This window comes from Ranitomeya imitator, chromosome 9 (assembly GCF_032444005.1).
Source record: "Ranitomeya imitator isolate aRanImi1 chromosome 9, aRanImi1.pri, whole genome shotgun sequence".
NCBI classification, from domain to species: Eukaryota; Metazoa; Chordata; class Amphibia; order Anura; family Dendrobatidae; genus Ranitomeya; species Ranitomeya imitator.
The window spans coordinates 21,470,187-21,496,011 of record NC_091290.1 but is presented as its reverse complement, the minus strand read 5'-3'; the positions used below and the strand labels follow the sequence as shown (position 1 = coordinate 21,496,011).

The 25,825-nt window shown below is 46.0% G+C and overlaps 1 protein-coding gene across 1 annotated transcript in view; it reads left to right on the top strand.

Moving 5' to 3' along the window:
- The first annotated feature begins 1,534 nt into the window (after window positions 1–1,534).
- Window positions 1,535–25,825, top strand: part of PTPN5 (protein tyrosine phosphatase non-receptor type 5) — an 81,738-nt gene continuing 57,447 nt past the window's right edge. The window contains exon 1 of the mRNA XM_069738578.1: window positions 1,535–1,766. The gene's annotated coding sequence lies outside the window, so the exon portion shown is untranslated. The remainder of the gene's footprint in view (window positions 1,767–25,825) is intronic.

Genomic DNA, 25,825 nt, shown 5'->3' with positions numbered 1-25,825 from the left:
GAAGGAACTTGAATGACCAAGGAGAAGTAAGAAGCTCCCTACATCTTCTCAGAAGGCAGGAGTTGGAAAAGCTGCCTTGGAAGATGGGTCTCAGGGGCAACAATGGCAAAAGCCAAACTATGGAAAGCTGTGATGTGATGTACTCTGAGGTTATTCGAAAACCAAAAAACAAACTGGAAAGCAGATGTAAGCTGAGAAAACGGCTGTGGTGACCCATGGTATTCTGTACTGGTAGAAGGTGGCTCTTCCGTCACCATCCAAGGGATGGATGCCCAGCAGCGGCAAACTCCTGTAGGTACACGAGGCTAAGATGACCCAATTGAAAAAATTACATGCATCCCTGACATCTACACAAAGATTGAAGCCAGCATGTACAGCGAGAGGGACTGAATATTGTTTTTGTTACCTTGAGAAAGGCTCCGAAACGCATTGGAACAATAAAGAATCTTTTTTGGAAAACAAAGAGCTTCTCATTTAGCGCAACCTGTTCAACGTGATATCATCCTCCTCTACCCGTGATTTCATTGTTGTCTCCAAATAACTGATATCCAGAAAAAAAAAAAAACGAATAAAGGACAAAAGAGAATCTTTGGGGTGACCAGGTGACAGAGGAAACCGCCCTATGAGAGCAACATGGCCGACAATGGAAGACTCAGCAGACAGCTACTTCCTTTCCTGGAAACTGGAGACCAAAAAAAAAAAATTGGAGCCCCGGAAACTGAACTAAGAAAGAACGAAGGACAATGACTGCTAATAAGGAGTTCATATTTTATTGAGTAACATAATCAGACAGTGAAAATCTAACAATCTGGATATTTGTGCCATCATAGAACAGTAAAACAATGTGATATTTGTGAGACAAAATCCCCGGTTGCAAAATATATTTACAAATGCAGCAGGGTTGAATTTGCGTTGCAATGTCCGCTCTGGGCAGAAGATCACCGATGTATTGGGCTATCTGACCAGCCGAGCTCCACCTGAAGATCTCAGGAGCTCACTTACGTCTACACATGCAGTAAATGGACAACCATCCTAATTTGACCATTTTGATGCCTCTTCCATAGACGCTGTTGCAGGTCTAAGGCCTCGATCACTTGAGTCTCCATTGATAAAATCCCCCCGGTTCCCCCAGGATGACCGCCGGTACCTGTGCTTGTGTCCTTGGAGCTGGGAATGATTGACAGCTACCTGGATATAATCAATGCATCAAACATTCACTCACATCATGGCTGTAAAAGAGCATTTCGCCCAGTGATTCCCAGCCCCCGGAATGGCGCAGCAGCGGGCAGATAGCTGGCACCTATTTACTGCGAGGATATCCTATGGATTAGCGGGGAATATTAGGGAGCTGGCGGCGGTTGTCAGCCCGGTCTGCAGTGCTGGCTACAGTTTTCATTCATGCTTCTCTTTCGCTCCCTCCTCTCCCATCTTCTCCCTATGTCTTTTTTTTTTTTTTTTTTTTTTCCTATTCAGTAAAAAAACACGTGTGGGTGGGCTCTGCAAGCCTTTCCTATCAATCAAGTCACTGATCTGAGAAGGAGCAGGGGGATAGAAGGGAAGAAGCAGAGGGGGAAGATAGCAGAGAGGTGGGTGTGTAATGGTGGTGGTGATGGTGGGGGGTGATGATGATGGTAGGGAGGGCAGGCAGTAGGAACTCGGAGGGTGTAGTATAGGATAGAGCATCCTTTTTTCGAGCAGAGACTGCAGTCCTGGTTCCTAAAGGATGAATCCCATTCCTGACATATGAGGATCAAACTTCTCACAAGGTAACGTTGCCATCTGATTCCTATTAGGTGCCATCCCTCTGTGTCTGGCGGGCATGGAGATAATGCTCAACCTAATGCATCCTCCACATCCATTTAATGCAGGATTGTATTCACCATATTCACCGTCTACCCATCGCACCATCAGGTGATGCCCATTACCCTGCTCGGTGCCCGGCTTGGGATATGACCTGTGGCTCCATGCACCGGAGGTCCTCTGTGCCATCTACATCTCTGATTAATATTAAGGTCACAGGCGATGAGATTGTCGCTTCTCCTTTACTGGAGGGGATTATTGATCTGTAGGGATCAATGGGATTTTTCCTGACGGCTCAATGTATAGGTGCAGTTATAGGATGCTTATCTGTTACCCCCCGGTTCCTATGGGGGAGCAGCCTGTATATATCCACAGGCAGCTAATTGAGTATTCCCTCCACAGAGGCACCTCCGCAGTGTTGTCTTCTGCTGGTTACATGGCTCTTCTTGCCGTCAGAGAGGTGAGAACATGGTGCAGTAAGTCGCTCTTCATACCTGGTGCCTATGGATGTGACCGCTTTATATGTGACATATAGGATGTAAAGGGCTCTTATGTAGCGTTCCCATCTGTGGTCCCTCTTTGTTACTCTTCACTGTAGTTCTGTCATTCTATTCATGAACAAGGAGGCACAGTATGAACAGGGCTATCAATAAGGTGATACATCAATATATGGTTACTAGTGAGCGCTGCTGCATTAATGGCTGCAATCGGTGGGGGCTCCTGGGATCCATCCAAAATGTAAGACGCTGTATTATGATATGTTGTAAGGCAGGGGGTGGTTATTTATGCAATGGGTGTAAAGTTTATTGCATGTGTCCGGTATCATCCGGGTCAACCGTGCCATATATATGATGATGAGAGGGATCCCAATGTACACACAATGCTATCTGCCTGTCACATAATAATGGCACATTGCTAATTCCCCCGGGGGTAACTTTCTCCTCAAAATGTGCAGCTCACAAGAGCTCAGTACAACCTACATCCTCTCTTCAGTACAACCTCTATCCTCTCCTCAATGTAACCTCCATCCTCTCCTCAGTACAACCTCCATCCTCTCCTCGGTACAACCTCCATCCTCTCCTCGGTACAACCTCCATCCTCTCCTCGGTACAACCTCCACCATCTCCTCGGTACAACCTCCACCATCTCCTCGGTACAACCTCCACCATCTCCTCAGTACAACCTCCATCCTCTCCTCAGTACAACCTCCACCATCTCCTCAGTACAACCTCCACCATCTCCTCAGTACAACCTCCATCCTCTCCTCAGTACAACCTCCATCCTCTCCTCAGTACAACCTCCATCCTCTCCTCAGTACAACCTCCATCCTCTCCTCAGTACAACCTCCATCCTCTCCTCAGTACAACCTCCATCCTCTCCTCAGTACAACCTCCATCCTCTCCTCAGTACAACCTCCATCCTCTCCTCAGTACAACCTCCATCCTCTCCTCAGTACAACCTCCATCCTCTCCTCAGTACAACCTCCATCCTCTCCTCAGTACAACCTCCATCCTCTCCTCAGTACAACCTCCACCATCTCCTCAGTACAACCTCCACCATCTCCTCAGTACAACCTCCATCCTCTCCTCAGTACAACCTCCATCCTCTCCTCAGTACAACCTCCATCCTCTCCTCAGTACAACCTCCATCCTCTCCTCAGGACAACCTCCATCCTCTCCTCAGTACAACCTCCATCCTCTCCTCAGTACAACCTCCATCCTCTCCTCAGTACAACCTCCATCCTCTCCTCAGTACAACCTCCACCATCTCCTCAGTACAACCTCCATCCTCTCCTCAGTACAACCTCCATCCTCTCCTCAGTACAACCTCCATCCTCTCCTCAGTACAACCTCCATCCTCTCCTCAGTACAACCTCCATCCTCTCCTCATTACAACCTCCATCCTCTCCTCAGTACAACCTCCATCCTCTCCTCAGTACAACCTTCACCAACTGCTCAGTGCAACCTCCACCATCTCCTCAGTACACAACCTCCACCAACTGCTCAGTACACAACCTCCATCCCTCTTCTCAGTACAACCTCCATCCTCTCCTCTTCCCATTAATGGACATCTTATTAGGCAGCTCCTTTCATAGTGTATAATTTAATGTAGAGTGGGCACGGAAAGTATTCAGACCTCTTTAAATTTTTCACTCTTTCATTGCAGCCATTTGATAAATTCAAAAGGTTAAAAAAAACAACCTGAAATATCACATGGTCATAAGTATTTAGACCCTTTTCTCAGACACTTATATTTAAGTCACATGCTGTCCATTTCCTTGTTCCTCCTTGAGATGGTTCTACTCCTTCATTGGAGGCCAGCTGTGTGTAATTAAACTGATAGGACTTGATTTGGAAAGGCGCACACCTGTCTATATGAGACCTCACAGCTCACAGCGCATGTCAGACCAAATGAGAATCATGAGGTCAAAGGAACTGGCCAAGGAGCTCAGAGACAGAATTGTGGCAAGGCACAGATCTGGCCAAGGTTACAACAGAATTTCTGCAGTACTCAAGGTTCCTAAGAGCACAGTGGCCTCCATAATCCTGCAGAAGAAAGTTTGGGACCACCAGAAGTCTTCCTTGACCTGGCTGTCCAGCCAAACTGGACAATCGTGGGAGAAGAGCCTTAGTGAGAGAGGTAAAGAAGAACCCCAAGATTACTGTGACTGAGCTCCAGAGATGCAGTAGGGAGATGGGGGAAAGTTCCACAAAGCCAACTATCACTGCAGCCCCCCACCAGTCAGGCCTTTATGGCAGAGTGGCCCGACGCCTCTCCTCAGTGCAAGACATATGAAAGTCCGCATAGTTTCCTAAAAAACCACATGAAGGACTCCCAGACTATGAGAAATAAGATTCTCTGGTCTGATTAGACAAAGATAGACCTTTTTGGTGATAATTCTGAGCGGTATGTGTGGAGAAAACCAGGCACTGCTCATCACCTGCCCAATACAATCCCAACAGTGAAACACGGTGGTGGCAGCATCATGCTATGGGGTGTTTTTCAGCTGCAGGGACAGAAAGACTTGCTGTCATTGGAGGAAACATGAATGCGGCCAAGTACAGAGATATCTTGGATGAAAACCTATTCCAGAGTGCTCTGGACCTCAGACTTGGCCGAAGGTTCACCTTCTAACAAGACAATGACCCTAAGCACACAGCTAAAATAACAAAGGAGTAGCTTCAGAACAACTGTGACCATTCTTGACTGGCCCAGCCAGAGCACTGACCTAAACCCAATGGAGCATCTCTGGAGAGACTTGAGAATGGCGTCCACCAACGTTCACCATCCAACCTGACGGAACTGGAGAGGATCTGCAAGGAAGAATGGCCGAGGATCCCCAAATCCAGGTGTGAAAAACTTGTTGCATCATTCCCAAGAAGATTCATGGCTGTACTAGCTCAAAAGGTGCTTCTACTCAATACTGAGCAAAGGGTCTCAATACTTATTAACATGGGATATTTCAGTTTTTTATTTTTAATAAATTTGCAAAAATTTCTACATTTCTGTTTTTTTTTCAGACAAGATGGGGTGCAGAGTGTACATTAATGAGAAAAAAATTAAATTTTTGGAATTTACCAAATGGCTGAAATGAAACAGAGTGAAAAATTAAAAGGGTCTGAATACTTTACATATGTGAGACTTCTCATTATCTCGTCTACCAGGGTTTATACCATCCATTGTATATAGCTGAGTGCTCACTATCACTTCCGTAGTCTATATAATTCTTTGTATATAGGCGAGTGCTCAGTATCACTTCCATATTGTTTATCGTTCTTTGTATATAGGTGAGTACTCCGTATCACTTCTATAGTCTATATACTTTCTTGTATATAGGTGAGTACTCCGTATCACTTCTATAGTCTATATACTTTATTGTATATAGGTGAGTACTCTGTATCACTTCCATAGTCTATATACTTTATTGTATATAGGTGAGTACTCTGTATCACTTCCATAGTCTATATACTTTATTGTATATAGGTGAGTACTCTGTATCACTTCCATAGTTTATTGTATATAGGTGAGTACTCTGTATCACTTCCATAGTCTATATACTTTATTTGATATAGGTTAGTACTCTGTATCACTTCCATAGTCTATATACTTTATTGGATATAGGTTAGTGCTCCGTATCACTTCCATAGTCTTTGTACTTTATTGTATATAGATGAGTGCTCAGTATCACTTCCATAGTCTGTATACTTTATTGGATATAGGTGAGTACTCCGTATCACTTCCATAGTCTATATACATTATTGTATATAGGTGAGTACTCTGTATCACTTCCATAGTCTATATACTTTATTGGATATAGGTTAGTACTCCGTATCACTTCCATAGTCTTTGTACTTTATTGTATATAGGTGAGTACTCCGTATCACTTCCATAGTCTATATACATTATTGTATATAGGTGAGTACTCCGTATCACTTCCATAGTCGATATACGTTATTGTATTGTAGTGCAGCGGTGTCCTTGCTGTGCAGTGAGAAGGCAGTGACCCAGGCAAAATTCAAAAACAAAACGTGTTTAATGTCCAAAAACTCTCACACAGTGCACAGCACGCTGTATCCTCCGGATCGTAGCCGGGAAAAACAAAAGACAGCCCGCGACCAACTGCCATGAAGGAACTACACCACTGTGTATGCTGGGGTGTCAGGCTTTAGACTCTGCTTGGCCCCGTGTTGCTTCACACAGAAAGAGCTCTGCACCAGTCAACTGCTCGGTCTGCTTCCAAGACCAACACTGACACACCCAAACCCTTCCTGCAGGGTTTTTTTCCTTTCCTCCACTCTGTGGCCATGGGCCACTTATAAGATCTTGGCTGGAGGGGCATCCGCATTTCCCTGTGACTTCCCCGCCCGATGTTCCACTGAAAAACTAAAGTTTTGTAGGGACCGGAACCATCTGGTGACTCTGGCATCCCTCTCTTTTGCGTTTCTCATCCAGATGAGGGGTGAATGGTCCGTTACCAAACAAAACTGACGCCTGAGCCAATAGTCGCGTAGGGACTCCAAGGCCCATTTAATCGCCAAGCACTCCTTCTCCACTATGCTATAATTTTTCTCTGCCGGGGTCAGTTTCCTGCTCAAGTAGGTGACTGGATGCTCATCCCCGTTCACCTCTTGTGACAGCACTGCTCCTAGGCCTACCTCTGAGGCATCGGTTTGTACAATAAAGGTCTTCGTGAAGTCGGGGCTAACGAGGACTGGCTGGCCACACAACGCCGACTTCAGGGACCAGAATGCTTCCTCCCCTTGAGGATTCCATCGGACCATCGCTGTCTTCTTACCTTTTTATTAGGTCTGTTAGGGGTGCTGATTTCCCCGCAAAATTTGTTATTAACCGGCGGTAGTACCCAATGATGCCAAGGAATGCCCTCACCTGTTTGGTACTTAAGGGCTTGGGCCAGTTTTGGATGGCTTCGATCTTGTTTACTTGGGGTTTGATCACCCCATGGCCAATCACGTAACCTAAGTACCGAGCTTCCGTGAGCCCTATCGCGCATTTCTTTGGGTTTGCTGTTAACCCCGCGATTCTGAGCAACTTTAGCACTGCCTGTACCTGGGACAGGTGGCTCTCCCAGGTAGTACTAAAGATGACTATGCTTTGCAAAAAAGAAAAAAAAGAGCATGAACCGCACATCCCAAAATCATACATTGATCTAAAGCCGCTAGGCAAAAATTAACATAACTGAATATAAGGTTTTCAGTTTAACATTCTGATCAGACTGTATGAAGCCCACTGCCCCTTCACGGCAAACCTCGTAGTGGGTCCTATCGCCCTAACGGAGCGGAGCCGTGCGGCGCCCACCGCCACAGCGGCCATGCACCAGCAGGGCGGACGGCCTGTTGCCCCACAGCACCCATGCTGCAAGAATGAGTCCCCAAGACTCCAGACCGCGCCGCCCCACCAGCACAAAGCCACAGCAACAATGGCCGCCACACAGCACCAACACCAAAATGAAAGGAGCACTTAAACTCACCTTCCTCCAGCTCTTCAGTGAGAGCCAAAATGGGCTAGACCCCTTACTTTGCAGTCTCCTGCTAATTAAAATCACCTGAGCCAAATGGGAGGAGTGCTGGTCCAAGAAGAAGACTAGAACATGCTTTGCTGGTGCATGGCTGCTGTGGCGGTGGGCGCCGCACGGCTCCGCTCCGTTAGGGCGATAGGACCCACTACGAGGTTTGCCGTGAAGGGGCAGTGGGCTTCATACAGTCTGATCAGAATGTTAAACTGAAAACCTCATATTCAGTTATATTAATTTTTGCCTAGCGGCTTTAGATCAACGTATGATTTTGGGATGTGCGGTTCATGCTCTTTTTTTTTCTAAAGATGACTGTCATCCAATAGGCCGATGCGTATTTCCGATGTGGTTCTAACACTATGTCCATCAGCTTCTGGAAAGTGGCCGGGGCCCCATGTAACCCAAAGGGCAAGACAACATAGTGAAATAGACCCTCTGGCGTGATAAATGCAGTCTTCTCTTTAGCTGATTCTGTCAGGGAGACTTGCCAGTATCCTTTGGTGAGATCGAGCGTAGTGAAGTACTGGGCCTTCCCCAGTCTTTCAGTTAGCTCGTCCACCCGAGGCATTGGATAAAGGTCAAATTTTGACACTTCATTCAACTTCCTAAAGTCATTACATAAGCGTAATGACTCATCTGGTTTAGGTATTAATACAATGGGGCTTGCCTACTCACTCCGGGACTCTTCAATGACTCCCAATTGAAGCATGGCTTGCCTCCGGGCTTCTGGTACTCTGTATGGTTTCATCCGTACCCTTACCTGGGGCTCAGTGACTATGCCATGTTGTATCACAGAGGTCCGTCCCGGCAGCTCTGAAAATACATCTGTATTCTTCTGCACCAGGGCCCGAGCTTCCCGTCGCTGCTGTTTGGTGTGAGCATTATTTATCTTAACCGGACTCCCTGCTGGGTCTTTATCCAGTGCTGGAGGGTCCCCTATTGGTACGACCGGCGTTGCCTCCGTGACCAAACATTCCCGGTCCTTCCAAGCTTTTAGCAGGTTTACATGGTACAGTTGTTCGGGTTTCCTTTTCCCGGGTTGGTACACTCTATAATTCACTTCCCCCACCTTCCACCATATCTCTTAAGGCCCTTGCCACTTGGCTATGAGCTTACTCTCTGGGGTGAGCACTAGTACCAACACCCGGTCTCCTTCTTTAAAGGTCCTGACAATGGCCCTTTTATTGTACGTGCAGCTTTGCGCAGCCTGGGCATTCATTCGATGCTCTTTTACTATGGGCTGTACGACCGCAATCTGGTCCTGCATGCTTGCCACGTGCTCAATTACGCTTCGAGTGGGCTCCTGTTCCCACGTCTCCTTAGCTACATCGAGCAATCCCCTCGTATGCCTGCCATATAACAGCTCAAATGGAGAAAAACCTGTGGATGCCTGTGGTACTTCCCAAATGGTGAACATCAGATAGGGCAATAACATGTCCCAATCCCTCCCATCCTTGGCAACCACCTTTTTGAGCATGGCTTTGAGTGTCTTATTAAATCTCTCCACCAGCCCGTCAGTTTGTGGATGATACAATGACGTACGAAGCTGTTTAATCTGGCGCAGTTTACATAGCTCCCTGGCCACCTTGGACATGAAAGGAGCCCCCTGATCTGTAAGGATCTCCTTTGGTATCCCAAAACAGGCAGATATGCTTACCTGTCTAACTAGACCTCAATACAAATTCACTAACAGGGTGCAGCGGACCCAAGTAAGATGGCAACTGCACAGGTGCAATAATACCAAATGAGACAGTCAGCCTTCAATATGGGATTGGCCGTGTGGCACACCAGTGCAAAAAAAAAAAATCAGTATGTGGCAATGTTCACACAAGGAATGCAGAGCATCTGGTTCTCAGCCTAGTAATGACGCCCTATGGCAGGCTGTCCAGTGCTAACTATAATGCATCCTGTGTGAACAGAGGCCACAGTTTACAGAGCCATTTGGGTCCAACTGCATCCTGAAAAGATATATATATATATATATATATATATATATATATATATATATATATATATATATATATATATATATATATATATATATATATATATATATGTGTGTGCACAAAAACATATCAATATATGTAAGGTATTGTTTGATATTCTGGCCATAATACGTAAGCAGTTGCCATTTTACTTGGGTCCACTGCACCCTGTTAGTGCATTGGTATTAAGGCCTAGTTAGACAGGTAAGCATCTCTGCCTGTTTTTTCTTGAATATTGGGGGATTTTTTCCTCTTTTTGTGGTTTTTATCTCCTTTGATATCCCCAGGCGACAGAATATTGCAAATTGCTCACGGGCTATTAGTTTGGCCGAGGTGTGTCGGAGGGGTATCGCCTCTTGGTACCGGGTGGCATAGTCTACGACTACTAAAAGGTGTTGGTGGCCCTGGGCAGATTTTACTATTGGCCCCGCCAGATCCATCACAATCCGCTCAAAAGGTACCTCTATAATGGGCAGAGACACCAATAGACTCCAGTAGTTTAAGGTAGGTGAGGTTAGTTGGCACTACAGGCACGTAACGCAGTACCTTTTGGACCTACGCGTAGATACCAGGCCAAAAAAGACGCTGCAGTATACGCTCCAGAGTCTTTTTGACCCCCAAATGCCCCCCCCAGCATGTGAGTGTGGGCCATGTCGAGCACCACCCAACGGTAGGATTGGGGCACTACTAGTTGTTCTACCACCTCATCCCGGATTTTATCAACCCTGTACAGTAACTCCTGGTTGATCGCCATCCATGGGAATTGTCTCCACACCCGGTTGCTGAGCCACCCCATTTACCTCGATTACTCTTTCTCTTGCCCGGGTCAGAGTGGGATCCTGGAGCTGAGCCATCCAAAACTTACCAGGGGACACTTCCAGCTCGGTAATCGGTGTGGTCTCCTCGACCTCTCCTGCCAATACCTCTAAGGGAAACCTATCGGGGTTGCACTCTGTCCCTAGGTTGGCGACCCCTACGGCAGGTATCCCTGATTCGGGATCTTCAGGCTCTGCGCTCAGAATACCAGCTACCCTGGGAGGGTTAACCCTGGTCTCCCACAGGGACCAGAACAGGGGTAAGTCTCTTCCCAATACAGTCCCATACGGAAGAGTCTTTGCTACTCCCACTACATGTTTTATCTCTCCACAAAGAGTGGAAAACGTAACCTCCGCGGTTGGGTACTTTTGGAGGTCCCCATGTGTGCACACCACCCCTACCTTCTGTCCATTGGCATTGTCCCCAGCAATCAGGGACCCATGTACCAGAGTCGCCAGACTCCCCGAGTCCAAGAGAGCATCCGTCTGGTAACCATTAACGTGTACCTTGCATAGCTGGGGTTCGGTATCAGCAGGGCCTGTGGTGGCGGTGCAAACTGGCTGGACATGCATAGATACACGGCGGGTATACCCGCAGTCCACATGGGTTTGGTTGTTAGGGGGCAGTTGGCAATCACATGTCCAGGCTCTTGGCATCCCCAACACTTAACAACTGTGGCACGACGGAACCTTTGGGCTCATTTAGGGGACACTGGTCGGTTGTCACTCTCCTTCCGAGATATCCCCTCGGTACGGGCATGATCCGTATTGGCCCTGGTGGAGGACCATGGACTTTTCCCCAACTCCTGGGCCTTACATGACAGCCGAAGCGGAGCAGTGTCCCATATAAAGTCCTGAGTGGCTTTATATCACCCTATCAGTCCTACCACCTGGTCCAGAGTGCCTGGGTCCCCTTACCCCACCCAATGCTGAATGGCTACTGGCAGAGCTCTCACCAGCCGATCGACCACCACCCTCTGTACCATCTGGAACGGGGTTAAGGTCTCAGGCTGAAGCCATTTTTTAACCAGTTGCAGCAACTCATAGGCCTGAGACCAGGCTGGGCGAGACTCAGAAAAAGACCACTGGAACACCTGTTGGGCCTGTACATATGTATTACCCCCAGTCTGGCGAGGATCTCACCTTTGAGCTTCCCATAGTACAGGGCATCGTCCCGACTGAGGTCCAGGCAAGCCTTCTGGGCATCTCCTGTCAAGAAAGAGGCCACCACTTTTGCCCACTGGGTCACCAGCAAGCTCTCCCGCTCTGCAGTGCATTCGAAGATGGTGAGGAAGGCCTCCATGTTGCCCTCCAGCGCCATCTTCCTCAGTGTTGACCGGACTCTGTCTCGAGCCTCCAACAGGTACGGAACCGTTGTGGTGGGTGCCTCTTGTAGAGCCGCGATCTGCCGCAACAACAGATTATTTGCCTGCTGCCATTGGTTCTGCTCCTGTTGCCGTAGCTGCTGCTCCTGCTGCTCTTTCTGCCTTTGCTCATGTTGTTCCCGCTGGAGCTGCAGTAGCTGCTGCTGCATGAGGGTCAACTGCTTAAGTATTTCCTCCATCTTGTCAGCCGGCCTGAGCTGCAGCGTTGCAGACTTAATAAGCGACATGCAGCACGCTTTGGGGTATGCCTAAGTTCACACTGCCCGCATTCTCCACCATATGTAGTTCAGCAGTGTCCATGCTGTGCAGTGAGAGGGCAGTGACCCAGGAAAAGTTCAAAAACAAAATGTGTTTAATGTCCAAAAACTCACACAGTGCACAGCACGCTGTATCCTCCGGATCGCAGCCGGGAAAAACAAAAGACAGTCCGCGACCAGTTACCGTGAAGGAACTACACCATTGTGTATGCTGGGGTGTGAGGCTTTAGACTCTGCTTGGCCCGGTGTTGCTTCACACAGAAAGAGCTCTGCACAAGTCTCCTGCTCGGTCTGCTTCCAAGTCCAACACTGATACCCCAAACCCTTCCTGCAAGGTTTTTTTTTTTACCTTTTACTCCACTCTGTGGCCATGGGCCACTTATAAGATCTGGGCTGGAGGAAACGGACCGGACCCCACTACCTTCCTGCAGTCCGTTTAAAAAATAAGAGCCCTGCTGGGTTTTCCTGAACAAGCTCCTTGGTCAAAAATAACTTGACCAGGTTCAAACTTCCTTTTATTCTGCCTTGTGACTCACAGGCACCCTGCTGTGAAACAAGGCACTCCAGTGGATCTAATAAGCTTCTGAGCACATCCTGGGGGACACTGTCATGATTCCAATGGCAGGGAATCACAAAAGGACAAGCACCAACGAGCTCTAGGGTGATGGAACCTGAGCTGACCGCGACCCTAAACCTGAACACACAAATAACAATAGCCGGGGAACGTGCCTACGTTGATCCTAGACGTCTCGCACCAGCCGAAGATCTAACTTCCCCTATTAGAAGAAACACAGACCTCTCTTGCCTCCAGAGAAATACCCCACAGAAATAGCAGCCCCCCACATATAATGACGGTGAAATGAGAGGAAGGCACATACACAGTATGAAAACAGATTCAGCAAAATGAGGCCCGCTAAAACTAGATAGCAGAGGATACAAAAGTAAACTGCGCGGTCAGCAAAAAACCCTTAAAAAAACCATCCTGTAATTACTTGAACTCATGTTCCAACTCATGGAACATGAGGAGCAATTACAGCCCACTAGAGCAACCAGCAGCAAAGAAACAATTACATGCAAGCTGGACAAGACAAAAATAAAGCAAAACGTGGAACAAGAAAATCAAAAACTTAGCTTGTCCTGAAGATTACTGAAGCCAGAAGCTGAGGTAACAAAACACTGATAACCTTGATAGCCGGCGGGGAAATGACAAGAAAGCCCGGTTAAATAGGAAACTCCCAAATCCTAATAGAACAGGTGGACACCAGAGACAGCAGAACACAAATCACCCAGTACCATCAGTAACCACCAGAGGGAGCCCAAAAACAGAACTCACAACAGTACCCCCCCCTTGAGGAGGGGTCACCGAACCCTCACGAGAACCACCAGGGCGACCAGAATGAGCCCTATGAAAAGCGCGGACCAAATCATCAGCATGAACATCAGAGGCAACCACCCAAGAATTATCCTCCTGACCATAACCCTTCCACTTGACCAAATACTGGAGTTTCCGTCTGGAAACACGAGAATCCAAGATCTTCTCCACAACATACTCCAATTCACCCTCCACCAGCACCGGAGCAGGAGGCTCAAGCGAAGGAACAACAGGTACCTCATACCTCCGCAACAACGACCGATGGAACACATTATGAATAGCAAACGATGCCGGGAGATCCAAACGAAACGACACAGGGTTAAGAATTTCCAAGATCCTATAAGGACCGATGAACCGAGGCTTGAACTTAGGAGAAGAGACCTTCATAGGAACAAAACGAGAAGACAACCACACCAAGTCCCCAACACGAAGTCGAGGACCCACGCGGCGACGGCGATTAGCAAACTGCTGAGCCTTCTCCTGGGACAACTTCAAATTGTCCACCACATGACTCCAAATCCGATGCAACCCATCCACCACCATGTCCACTCCAGGACAATCAGAAGGCTCCACCTGACCAGAGGAAAAACGAGGATGAAACCCCGAATTACAAAAGAAAGGAGAAACCAAGGTAGCAGAACTAGCCCGATTATTAAGGGCAAACTCGGCCAGCAGCAAAAAGGTAACCCAGTCATCCTGATCAGCAGAAACAAAACACCTCAAATAAGTTTCCAAGGTCTGATTAGTTCGCTCCGTCTGGCCATTCGTCTGAGGGTGGAATGCAGACGAAAAGGACAAATCAATGCCCATCTTAGCACAGAACGTCCGCCAAAATCTAGACACAAACTGGGATCCCCTGTCAGAAACGATATTCTCCGGAATCCCATGCAAACGAACCACGTTCTGGAAAAACAGAGGGACCAACTCAGAGGAGGAAGGCAACTTAGGCAAAGGTACAAGATGAACCATTTTAGAAAAGCGGTCACACACAACCCAGATGACGGACATTTTTTGAGAGACAGGGAGATCCGAAATAAAGTCCATGGAAATGTGCGTCCAAGGCCTCTTCGGGATAGGCAAAGGTGACAACAATCCACTGGCTCGAGAACAGCAAGCCTTAGCCCGAGCACAAACCTCACAAGACTGCACAAAAGAACGCACATCCCTCGACAAGGAAGGCCACCAAAAAGACCTGGCCACCAAGTCTCTAGTACCAAATATTCCAGGATGACCTGCCAACGCAGAAGAATGGACCTCGGAGATGACTCTACTGGTCCAACTATCCGGAACAAACAGTCTCTCAGGCGGACAACGATCAGGTTTACCCGCCTGAAACTCCTGCAAAGCACGTCGCAAGTCTGGGAAGACGGCCGACAAAATCACCCCATCCCTAAGGATACCAGTGGGCTCAGAATTTCCAGGGGAGTCAGGCACAAAACTCCTAGAAAGAGCATCCGCCTTCACATTCTTTGAACCTGGCAGGTATGAAACCACAAAATTGAAACGAGAGAAAAACCGTGACCAACGAGCCTGTCTAGGATTCAGACGCCTGGCAGACTCAAGGTAAATCAGATTTTTGTGATCAGTCAAGACCACCACACGATGTCTAGCACCCTCCAGCCAATGACGCCACTCCTCAAATGCCCACTTCATGGCCAAAAGTTCCCGATTACCCACATCATAATTCCGCTCAGCGGGCGAAAATTTTCTAGAAAAGAACGCACATGGCTTCATCACCGAGCAATCGGAGGCTTCTCTGTGACAAAACCGCCCTCGCTCCAATCTCGGAAGCATCAACCTCAACTTGGAAAGGAAGCGAAACATCAGGCTGACGCAACACAGGAGCAGAAGAAAACCGGCGCTTAAGTTCCTGAAAGGCCTCCACAGCCGCAGGAGACCAATCAGCAACATCAGCACCCTTCTTAGTCAAATCCGTCAAAGGCTTAACAACACTAGAAAAATTAGTTATAAAACGACGATAGAAATTAGCAAAGCCCAAGAACTTCTGCAGACTCTTAAGAGATGCAGGCTGCGTCCAGTCACAAATAGCCCGAACCTTGACGGGATCCATCTCAATAGTAGAAGGGGAAAAAATATACCCCAAGAAAGAAATCTTCTGGACTCCAAAGAGACACTTTGAGCCCTTTACAAACAAGGAATTAGCCCGCAGGACCTGAAACACCTTCCTGACCTGCTGAACATGAGACTCCCAGTCATCAGAAAAAAACAAAATATCATCCAAATTCACAATCATAAATTTATCCAGATATTCACGGAAAATATCGTGCATAAAGGACTGGAAGACTGAAGGAGCATTAGAAAGTCCGAAAGGCATTACCAAATACTCAAAATGGCCCTCAGGCGTATTAAATGCAGTTTTCCACTCATCACCTTGCTTTATTCGTATAAGATTATATGCACCCCGAAGATCAATCTTAGTGAACCATTTAGCCCCCTTAATGCGAGCAAACAAATCAGTCAACAAAGGCAAAGGATACTGATATTTTACGGTAATCTTATTCAAAAGACGATAATCTATACAAGGCCTCAAGGACCCATCTTTTTTGGCCACGAAAAAAAAACCTGCTCCCAAAGGGGACGAAGATGGACGGATATGTCCCTTTTCCAAGGACTCCTTAACATAATCCAGCATAGCAGTATGCTCTGGCACTGACAGATTGAACAAACGTCCTTTAGGAAATTTACTACCAGGAATTAAATCTATAGCACAATCGCAATCCCTGTGAGGAGGAAGCGAACTGAGCTTAGGCTCCTCCAAAAACATCCCGATAATCAGACAAAAATACAGGAACCTCAGAAGGAGTAGATGAAGCGATAGAAATCGGAGGTGCATCATCATGAACCCCCTGACATCCCCAGCTTAACACAGACATTGTTTTCCAGTCAAGGACTGGATTATGAGTTTGTAACCATGGCAGACCAAGTACTAGAACATCATGTAAATTATATAATACCAGGAAGCGAATCACCTCCTGATGAACGGGAGTCATACGCATGGTCACTTGTGTCCAGTACTGAGGTTTATTCATAGCCAAAGGTGTAGAGTCAATTCCCTTCAAAGGAATTGGGACTTCCAGAGGCTCAAGACTAAACCCACATCGCTTGGCAAATGACCAATCCATAAGACTCAGGGCAGCGCCTGAATCCACATAGGCATCGACGGAAATGGATGATAATGAGCAAATCAGAGTCACAGACAGAATGAACTTGGACTGTAACGTACTAATGGCAACAGACTTATCAACCTTTTTTGTGCGTTTAGAGCATGCTGATATAACATGAGCTGAATCACCACAATAAAAGCACAACCCATTTTTCCGCCTATAGTTTTGCCATTCACTTCTAGACTGAACTCTATCACATTGCATTGTCTCAAGTGCCTGTTCAGAAGACACCGCCAAATGGTGCACAGGTTTGCGCTCCCGTAAACGCCGATCAATCTGAATAGCCATAGTCATACTCATTCAGACCCGTAGGCGCAGGGAACCCCACCATAACATCTTTAATGGCCTCAGAAAGGCCATCTCTGAACTTTGCAGCCAGGGCGCACTCATTCCACTGAGTAAGCACTGACCATTTCCGAAATTTTTGACAATATATTTCTGCTTCATCTTGCCCCTGAGAGAGAGCTAATAAAGCTTTTTCAGCCTGAATCTCCTGGTTAGGTTCCTCATAGAGCAAACCCAATGCCAGAAAAAACGCATCCACATTAAGCAACGCAGGATCCCCTGGTGCCAATGCAAATGCCCAATTTTGAGGGTCACCCCGCAGGAAAGATATAATAATCTTAACCTGCTGAGCAGGGTCTCCAGAAGAGCGAGATTTCAAAGAAAGGAACAGCTTGCAATTGTTCCTAAAATTCAGAAAACTAGATCTATCTCCAGCAAAGAACTCTGAAATAGGAATTCTAGGTTCAGACATAGGAGCATGTACAACAAAATCTTGTATATTTTGAACCTTAGCAGCAAGATTATTCAAGCTGGAAGCTAAACTCTGGACGTCCATGATAAACAGCTAAGGTCAGAGCCATTCAAGGATTAAGAGGAGGAAAAAAAAAAAAAAATCAGCCAGGCTGCAATTAAGGCTAGGCAGCAACCTCAGAGGAGAGGGGAAAAAAAAAAAAAAACTTCCTCAGACTACTTATCCTCCTACTTCAGCCCAAACATTTTTGGGCCGGCTATACTGTCATGATTCCAATGGCAGGGAATCGCAAAAGGACAAGCACCAACGAGCTCTAGGGTGATGGAACCTGAGCTGACCGTGACCCTAAACCTGAACACACAAATAACAATAGCCGGGGAACGTGCCTACGTTGATCCTAGACGTCTCGCACCAGCCGAAGATCTAACTTCCCCTATTAGAAGAAACACAGACCTCTCTTGCCTCCAGAGAAATACCCCACAGAAATAGCAGCCCCCCACATATAATGACGGTGAAATGAGAGGAAGGCACATACACAGTATGAAAACAGATTCAGCAAAATGAGGCCCGCTAAAACTAGATAGCAGAGGATACAAAAGTAAACTGCGCGGTCAGCAAAAAACCCTTAAAAAAAACATCCTGTAATTACTTGAACTCATGTTCCAACTCATGGAACATGAGGAGCAATTACAGCCCACTAGAGCAACCAGCAGCAAAGAAACAATTACATGCAAGCTGGACAAGACAAAAATAAAGCAAAACGTGGAACAAGAAAATAAAAAACTTAGCTTGTCCTGAAGATTACTGAAGCCAGAAGCTGAGGTAACAAAACACTCTGATAACCTTGATAGCCGGCGGGGAAATGACAAGAAAGCCCGGTTAAATAGGAAACTCCCAAATCCTAATAGAACAGGTGGACACCAGAGACAGCAGAACACAAATCACCCAGTACCATCAGTAACCACCAGAGGGAGCCCAAAAACAGAACTCACAACAGGACACATAGCGACCCTCGCATATCACACCGGTAACTGCCTCACAGTATATAAGTGAGCGCTCAGTATCACTTCCATTGTGTACAGGTGCATTTCACAAAATTAGAATATCATCAAAAAGTTAATTTATTTCAGTTCTTCAATACAAAAAGAGAAACTCATATATTATATAACAAACACTTGTATGACGATAACACATGTTGCAACAATCTACCCTAAATAATTAACAGGACCATGTGTCTAAATAGTTAGGACTAGTGTGACCTATCATCACATATTGCATAGAAATACCAACAGAACAGATGATCCTAAGGTCTATATTCATATAAAAATACAACTTTATTATTAAAATATAACAGACTCCAGTAATGGGGGAATAGTCACTAGGAAATGTCACACACAGTATAGTGCAAAATTGGCCACACAGGGAACTGAGCTGTAAATAATAATAATAATTTTTATTTATATAGCGCCAACATATTCCGCAGCGCTTTACAAATTATAGAGGGGACTTGTACAGACAATAGACATTACAGCATAACAGAAATACAGTTCAAAACAGATACCAGGAGGAGTGAGGGCCCTGCTCGCAAGCTTACAAACTATGGGGAAAAGGGGAGACACGAGAGGTGGATGGTAACAATTGCTTTAGTTATTCGGACCAGCTATAGTGTAAGGCTCAGGTGTTCATGTAAAGCTGCATGAACCAGTATGTAGCAGTACAGACAGAGGGCTAATACTGCATAAAGTGCATGAGAACATGATGCGAGGAACCTTTTTTTTTTATTATAAATAGGCCACACAGGGATCGTTAGGTTAATGCACTGAGGCGGTAGGCCAGTCTGAACAAATGAGTTTTTAGGACACGCTTAAAACTGTGGGGATTGGGGATTAATCGTATTAACCTAGGTAGTGCATTCCAAAGAATCGGCGCAGCACGTGTAAAGTCTTGGAGACGGGAGTGGGAGGTTCTGATTATTGAGGATGCTAACCTGAGGTCATTAGCGGAGGGCACGGGTAGTGTTGTGAGTTCTGTTTTTGGGCTCCCTCTGGTGGTTACTGATGGTACTGGGTGACTTGTCTTTCCTGGGTTTCTGGGTTCCACCTGTTCCATCAGCATATGGGAGTTTCCTATTTAACCTGGCTTTGCTGGCATTTCCTCGCCGGTTATCAATGTATCCAGTGTGTCTTGTTACCTCTGCTCCCTGCTCCTAGAACCTTCTGGACAAGCTAAGTTTTGATTTTCCTGTTTTGTGTTTTGCTTAATTTGGTTTTTTGTCCAGCCTGCAGATATGTGATTCTCTGCTGCTGGTTGCTCTAGTGGGCTGAAATTGCTTTTCATGTACCATGAGTTGGCACATGAGTTCAAGTAATTTCAGGATGGTTTTTTGAAGGGTTTTTCGCTGACCGCGCAGTTCACTTTTGTATCCTCTGCTATCTAGCTTTAGCGGGCCTCATTTTGCTGAAACTGTTTTCATACTACGTATGTGCTTTCCTCTCATTTCACCGTCATTATATGTGGGGGGCTGCTATTTGCTGTGGGGTATTTCTCTGGAGGCAAGAGAGGTCTGTGTTTCTTCTGATAGGGGAAGTTAGATCTTCGGCTGGAGCGAGACGTCTAGGATCATCGTAGGCACGTTCCCCGGCTACTTTTATTTGTGTGTTAGGTTCAGGGTCGCGGTCAGCTCAGGTTCCATCGCCCTAGAGCTTGTTGTATCTGTGCTTGTCATTTTTGTGATCCCCTGCCATTGGGATCATGACAGGGTAGGGTGGTAGACTGATACCAGGGAGGAGATGTAGGGTGGTGCTGAGCCATGGAGTGCTTTGTGGATGAGGGTAGTAGTTTTGTACTGGATTCTGGAGTGGATGGGTAGCCAGTGTCATGACTGGCACAGGGTAGAGGCATCGGTGTAACGGTTTGTGAGGAATATGATCCTGGCTGCAGCATTCAGGACAGATTGGAGCGGGGAGAGTTTTGCAAGAGGGAGGCCGATTAGTAGAGAGTTACTATATGAGGTATTAATCGTCTCCCTAAAGTATATTACGTTCCAAATTATGTCCTATAGGGTAGATTCCAAATAATGTCATATAGGATACATTCCACCACATATCACCTCAATCGTGCCCATAGAGGCCGCCAGACAACACACTATAATTTATCTGAAGGTAAATCTTTAAATACACATGCAAAGTGCAAAATATAATTAGCAAGAATAATTATTACCAGCAGTCCTGGGCACGATACACAGCTCAGTCTGTGCACGTCCACCCCGACGCGCGTTTCGGACCTTCCTTCTTCGGGGGGCCTGCACACCTCTTGTATGCATCTTGTTTTATATCCCAATCGCCATTAATCCGGTTTGAGCAGCATCACCGTGTGACCGGAAGTTCCTGGACGGAAATGACGCGCCCGTCTCCATGCCAACCGAGGCGGCAGCGTCACGTGGCAGCATGTCCTTTAAGAACACTACCCACAACAGAAAAACGCCGAAAGCCGCCGGGGCAGCAGAAGCAGGATAGATGGGCGCGTACAAGCCGGGAATGCCTTCATCATACCGCTGTCACACAAATACCTAAAAATGTGAGGTTATCATCAAATATCAAAGGAGATGCACAATATATTAACCATAATTAACAATTGATAACTAAATTATAATAATAGCACATTTATCAAAACCGCATCAATCACTTAATAATAATATAATCCGATGTTTGGTATGGTCATAATTCATCCGTCAGATCCGGAACTCCATTGGTACAAATGTATATCCTATTTTCCACATCATTCATATTTTCAAAGGCTGGATATGTCCCCGAATGATGTATTGCAAAAAGAGTTGACGCTGATAATTAAACCGCACAGCAATGGAATTGCATATATTTATATATACGAGGAATATGGCTATATCTGCCAATATAAAATAAACAGTAAAAACAATTAAAACCCATGTACACACACTGGGTAACATTCCAATAAGCAGCAGAGGACCATGTCAAAATTATCCATAAATTAATGGGAAATTGATCATAAGAATGGGGAAAAGGTCATATTTTCATTGAGTCCAGATGGATGGACCATATGAAGGGCCCAAATCCATCTGGACTCCATTTGGGCAAGTTTTTTTGAGATTCCACCGCCGTGGATACTGGCCTCAAGTTTATCGATACCACGGACCCTGAGAAGAATGCCGTCACAGCCATGATAGTCCCTAAAGTGGCGGGGGAGGGTTTTTAACATGGATACGTCAGTCTGTGTCGCTGCGGCTGTGATGCCACGTACATGTTCTCTAATACGTACTTTAAGCTGTCGTGTGGTCAAACCCACATATATTTTATTGAACGGGCATACAGCATAATAGATGAAATTTTTGTCCGTACACGAAATCCGCTTCCTAATCTCGAATTGTCGAGAACCATTTGAATCCATGAATGTATTACAACAGTCAACATTAGGGCAGGCCACACAGCGGCCACACGGAACGCATCCACATCTCTCCACCGCCGCATCAAGAAAGGTAGTTAAAGGCTCACCTATATCGTGACTATGGACTAAATGGTCCCGTAGATTTTTTGATCGCCCACTCAGCCCACTCAGGTAGGAATCTTGAGATGATGGGGTCAGCCTTTAGGATATGCCAAGATCTATCAAGTGCACGTCTCATATGTGGAAAATGATAATGGAACTTGGTTACAAAACGGACAATATCCTGATCTTTATTTACGCTGGCCCCATATAGTAATGTGTGTCTTGAGGAGTACCTCGCCCTATTATATGCTTTTTTAATTTTACGATTACTGTATCCCCGCTCAAACAACCGACGTCTCAGATCTTCAGCTTGTATTGCAAAATCCTCGTCGGTCGAGCAGAGTCTACGTAAGCGCAAAAATAGTCCAGTGGGGATGGATTGAATCATATGCCCAGGGTGGGAGGATGTAGCATGCAGCAGCAGCATTTTAGTGGAGGTGGGTTTACGGAAAATATCTGTTTGTATCTGGCATATTTTTTGAGGAGCCATGTCATCTCCTGGTGTAGGTCCACTGTGTTTTATCAAGGCCAAAGTCAGTTCAGCTTTCTACCAGGACATTTTGGAGCACTTCATGGTTCCCTCTACCGACAAGCTTTTTGGAGATGGAAATTTAATTCTCCAGCAGGACTTGACCCCTGTCCACACTGCCAAAAGTACAAATTCTTGGTTTAAAAACTTTATCACTGTACTTTATTGGCAGCAAACTCATCTGACCGTAACCCCATAATCTATCGGGTATTGTCAAGAGGAGGATGAGAGACATCAGACCCAATAATGCAGACGAGCTGAAGGCTGCTATCACAGCAACCTGGGCTTCCATAACCCCTCAGCAGTGCCACAGGCTGATCGCCTCCATGCCACGCTGCACTGATGCAGTAATTGATGGATGCAAAAGGAGCCCCGACCAAGTGTTGAGTGCATTTACTGAACATACATTTCAGTAGGCAAAATTTCAGATTTTAAAATCATTTTTCAAACTGGTGTTATAAAGTATTCTAATTTACTGAGATTATGATGATTGAGTTTTCATTGGCTATAAGCCATAATCAACATTAACAGAAATAAACACTTGAAATAGATCACTGTCTGTAATTAATCTATATAATGAGTTTTTTGTATTAAATAACTGAAATACATGAACTTTTTGATGATATTCTAATTTTGTGAGAAGCACCTGTATGTCTGAGGCAGGGAATTAGAACAGCACTCCAACTTAGAAGTTTCTGTGGTTCGGTTGATGGCAGTTGAGAAGAGAAGAAATACACAGGCATGTAATTTCCAACAATCTCCAGAGGGTTCTGGAGTGTTCATGTATTTTATACCCTTCATGAATATAGGTGTTCTAGACATATGTGAAGCTGTCGGGTCCGGAGTTCTGTGCCGCATAATCAATGAGGTTTCTCAAATCTTATACACTTAGTCTTTTCCCACCTGTTTTTGGATCCCTGCTGCGATTTTGCCAAGACGCAGAATGTCAGATCTTTCAGCATTTTTGCAACGCTTTTCACCCATCCAGATGAATGGGTGAAAAACACAAGTAAAAACGCTTCAAAAAAGCACATAAAAATTCTAGAAAAACATTCTTATTGTACACAGCGTTTTTCCTGTCACCACCTTTTTTTTTTTTACATGTGTTTTTATCTTATTTTTGTCTCTTTCTGCTATGTCACATTTTAAATAAAGTTGCTTTCTTTTTGATACTGTACTTCCTGACACTTGGCTTTTGTTTGACAAAGCTTTATTGATACAGCCATGTGTGCTTTATATGCTTTTTTAGTGCGTTTATTTTTTATGCTATTCTATGGGGAAAATCTACATAGAAAACTTCGCTCACCCCCAGGAAAAATTAACGTTTCAGATTTCAAACACGCACCGCAGATCAGTTTACGGTGAATTAATAAAAGAAGCACAAGTGGGAAGGAGTTTCTAAAAATCTCATCCACTTTTCTGGAACTGTAAAATTTTCCTTTTTTTATGCGCAGCAGAATTACACAGCGTCAAAAATTGTGAGAACTTATCCTAACAGGGTGAACAAATTGTTACTATATTTTGGACAGTCATCTGATCTCTGTCCCATGTACGTTGTCAGCAGGTCCTTCCGCAGGTCGTAGGATTTCTTCATATGAGTCGCCCACCAGGGCAGTGGGGTACTCAGTACCAGGTTCGGTCGCTTTTAAAGGGGATGTCATGGTGGCTGTAACCCGGTCCGTGGCCCTGGGACTCAATTAAAGGGGAACAGTCTTTAAAGGGGTTTTTGAATAAAGTTTGTTGTGACGCCACCTGTGGTGTTCGGTCAGTGGGGACCGACGCCGCTTAAAGGGATCCTCTGGGGAGAAGGTATGGTGGCTAGATGGTGATGCTTCCCACAGGTGAAGCTGGGTCCCCAGGGCTCCCAAGGTGTGTGGCGATGATGGTGTATGCCGGTGAATGAGTAAAGGACACATCGTTGCAGTCTTTACCTGGTTTACTGAAGTTGTAACAGGCCTCAGTCCAGGGTACCGGCAACATGTGCATAAGAAGTCCAGGCAGCCCAGAAACAAGTGAAATTCCTTTGGCAAGTCAGGTTGGGAGCCTTCCACTTTGCGCTCACTATAAGGCCCTTGCTGCCTGAAGTGTCCTAACAAGGTCCTCGTCCTTTATCTGTCCTGGGACAGTGCCTGTATGATAGGCAGCTTGAGCCTTTCTTTCTGGGGTTTCTGCACAGTGACTCCAGGCTCCAGAATGCTGCTATACTACAGGCTTAATACAGGCAGTATACGTATAGTCCTATGCCCTCCAGTTCTGCTGTGGGGCTTGCAGCTCCCCACAGCCTCGGGCTCCCGGTACCCGTCTCTACGCTTTGGCTCACAGGAGGCCCACTCGCAGCCTCCCTTAGCCCTAAATCTCCTCTTCTCCTTTCCTGTCTCTACTAGATGTCTGTTCTCGCTGGTCTCCTAGGAACAACTGTCTGACTCCTCCTCCAGATTGGGATGCTTATTCAGGGAAGCTGCCCTAAAACTGGGTTTTGAGCTCCCCCTCCTGGCCTGGAGTCAGAAGGTATTGTGTGTGTGGTTACCTGCCAAAGTGAATTCCTCTTGTTTCTAGGTATAGCACTACCCTCCCCGAGAGGAAGGCAGCACTACTGTGGTACCCGAACTCCTAGGGTGCCACACATACCCCTTATAATGTGTCATGGCAGTTTTCCTTCCATTATGAGACTCAGGACCTGACCTACTGCTCATTCTTTCCTTTACCTTGTCACATAGGGGTCTCTGATCATTCGCCTCCCTTTCGGGGGCAGATCTGACCCCGGTCTAAACTGTTCTGTTTATCTTCTGTCTAAACCAGTTTGGTTCCCTCATAACAAACCAATCTTCAGAGATCCCGAGGGCCGAGCTTCAGGAGACGTCTTACACGCTGTGACATTTCATCCCTGATTAGGACACAAACAATTTAAGACGTGTTCTCGCTAACTGTGCTGGGAGGAAGTGGTATCCAATTTTTTTTCCCATTTATTTATTTATTTTTTTTAAAGGCTCCAATTATTGTCCAACACCCCTCTCCAGGAATATCCGCTGGCAGCGGCATAGCTTCACATTTATGTAGCACAAATAACTAAGTATTTCATAAAACTGTATAATTCATCTGAATTCTCTTTTCCCGTGTGTATAATATTCGTGTTATTGGCACGTTCTCTAATTTTTAAAAATCTCGTATTTTGTAAATTTGGGTAACAG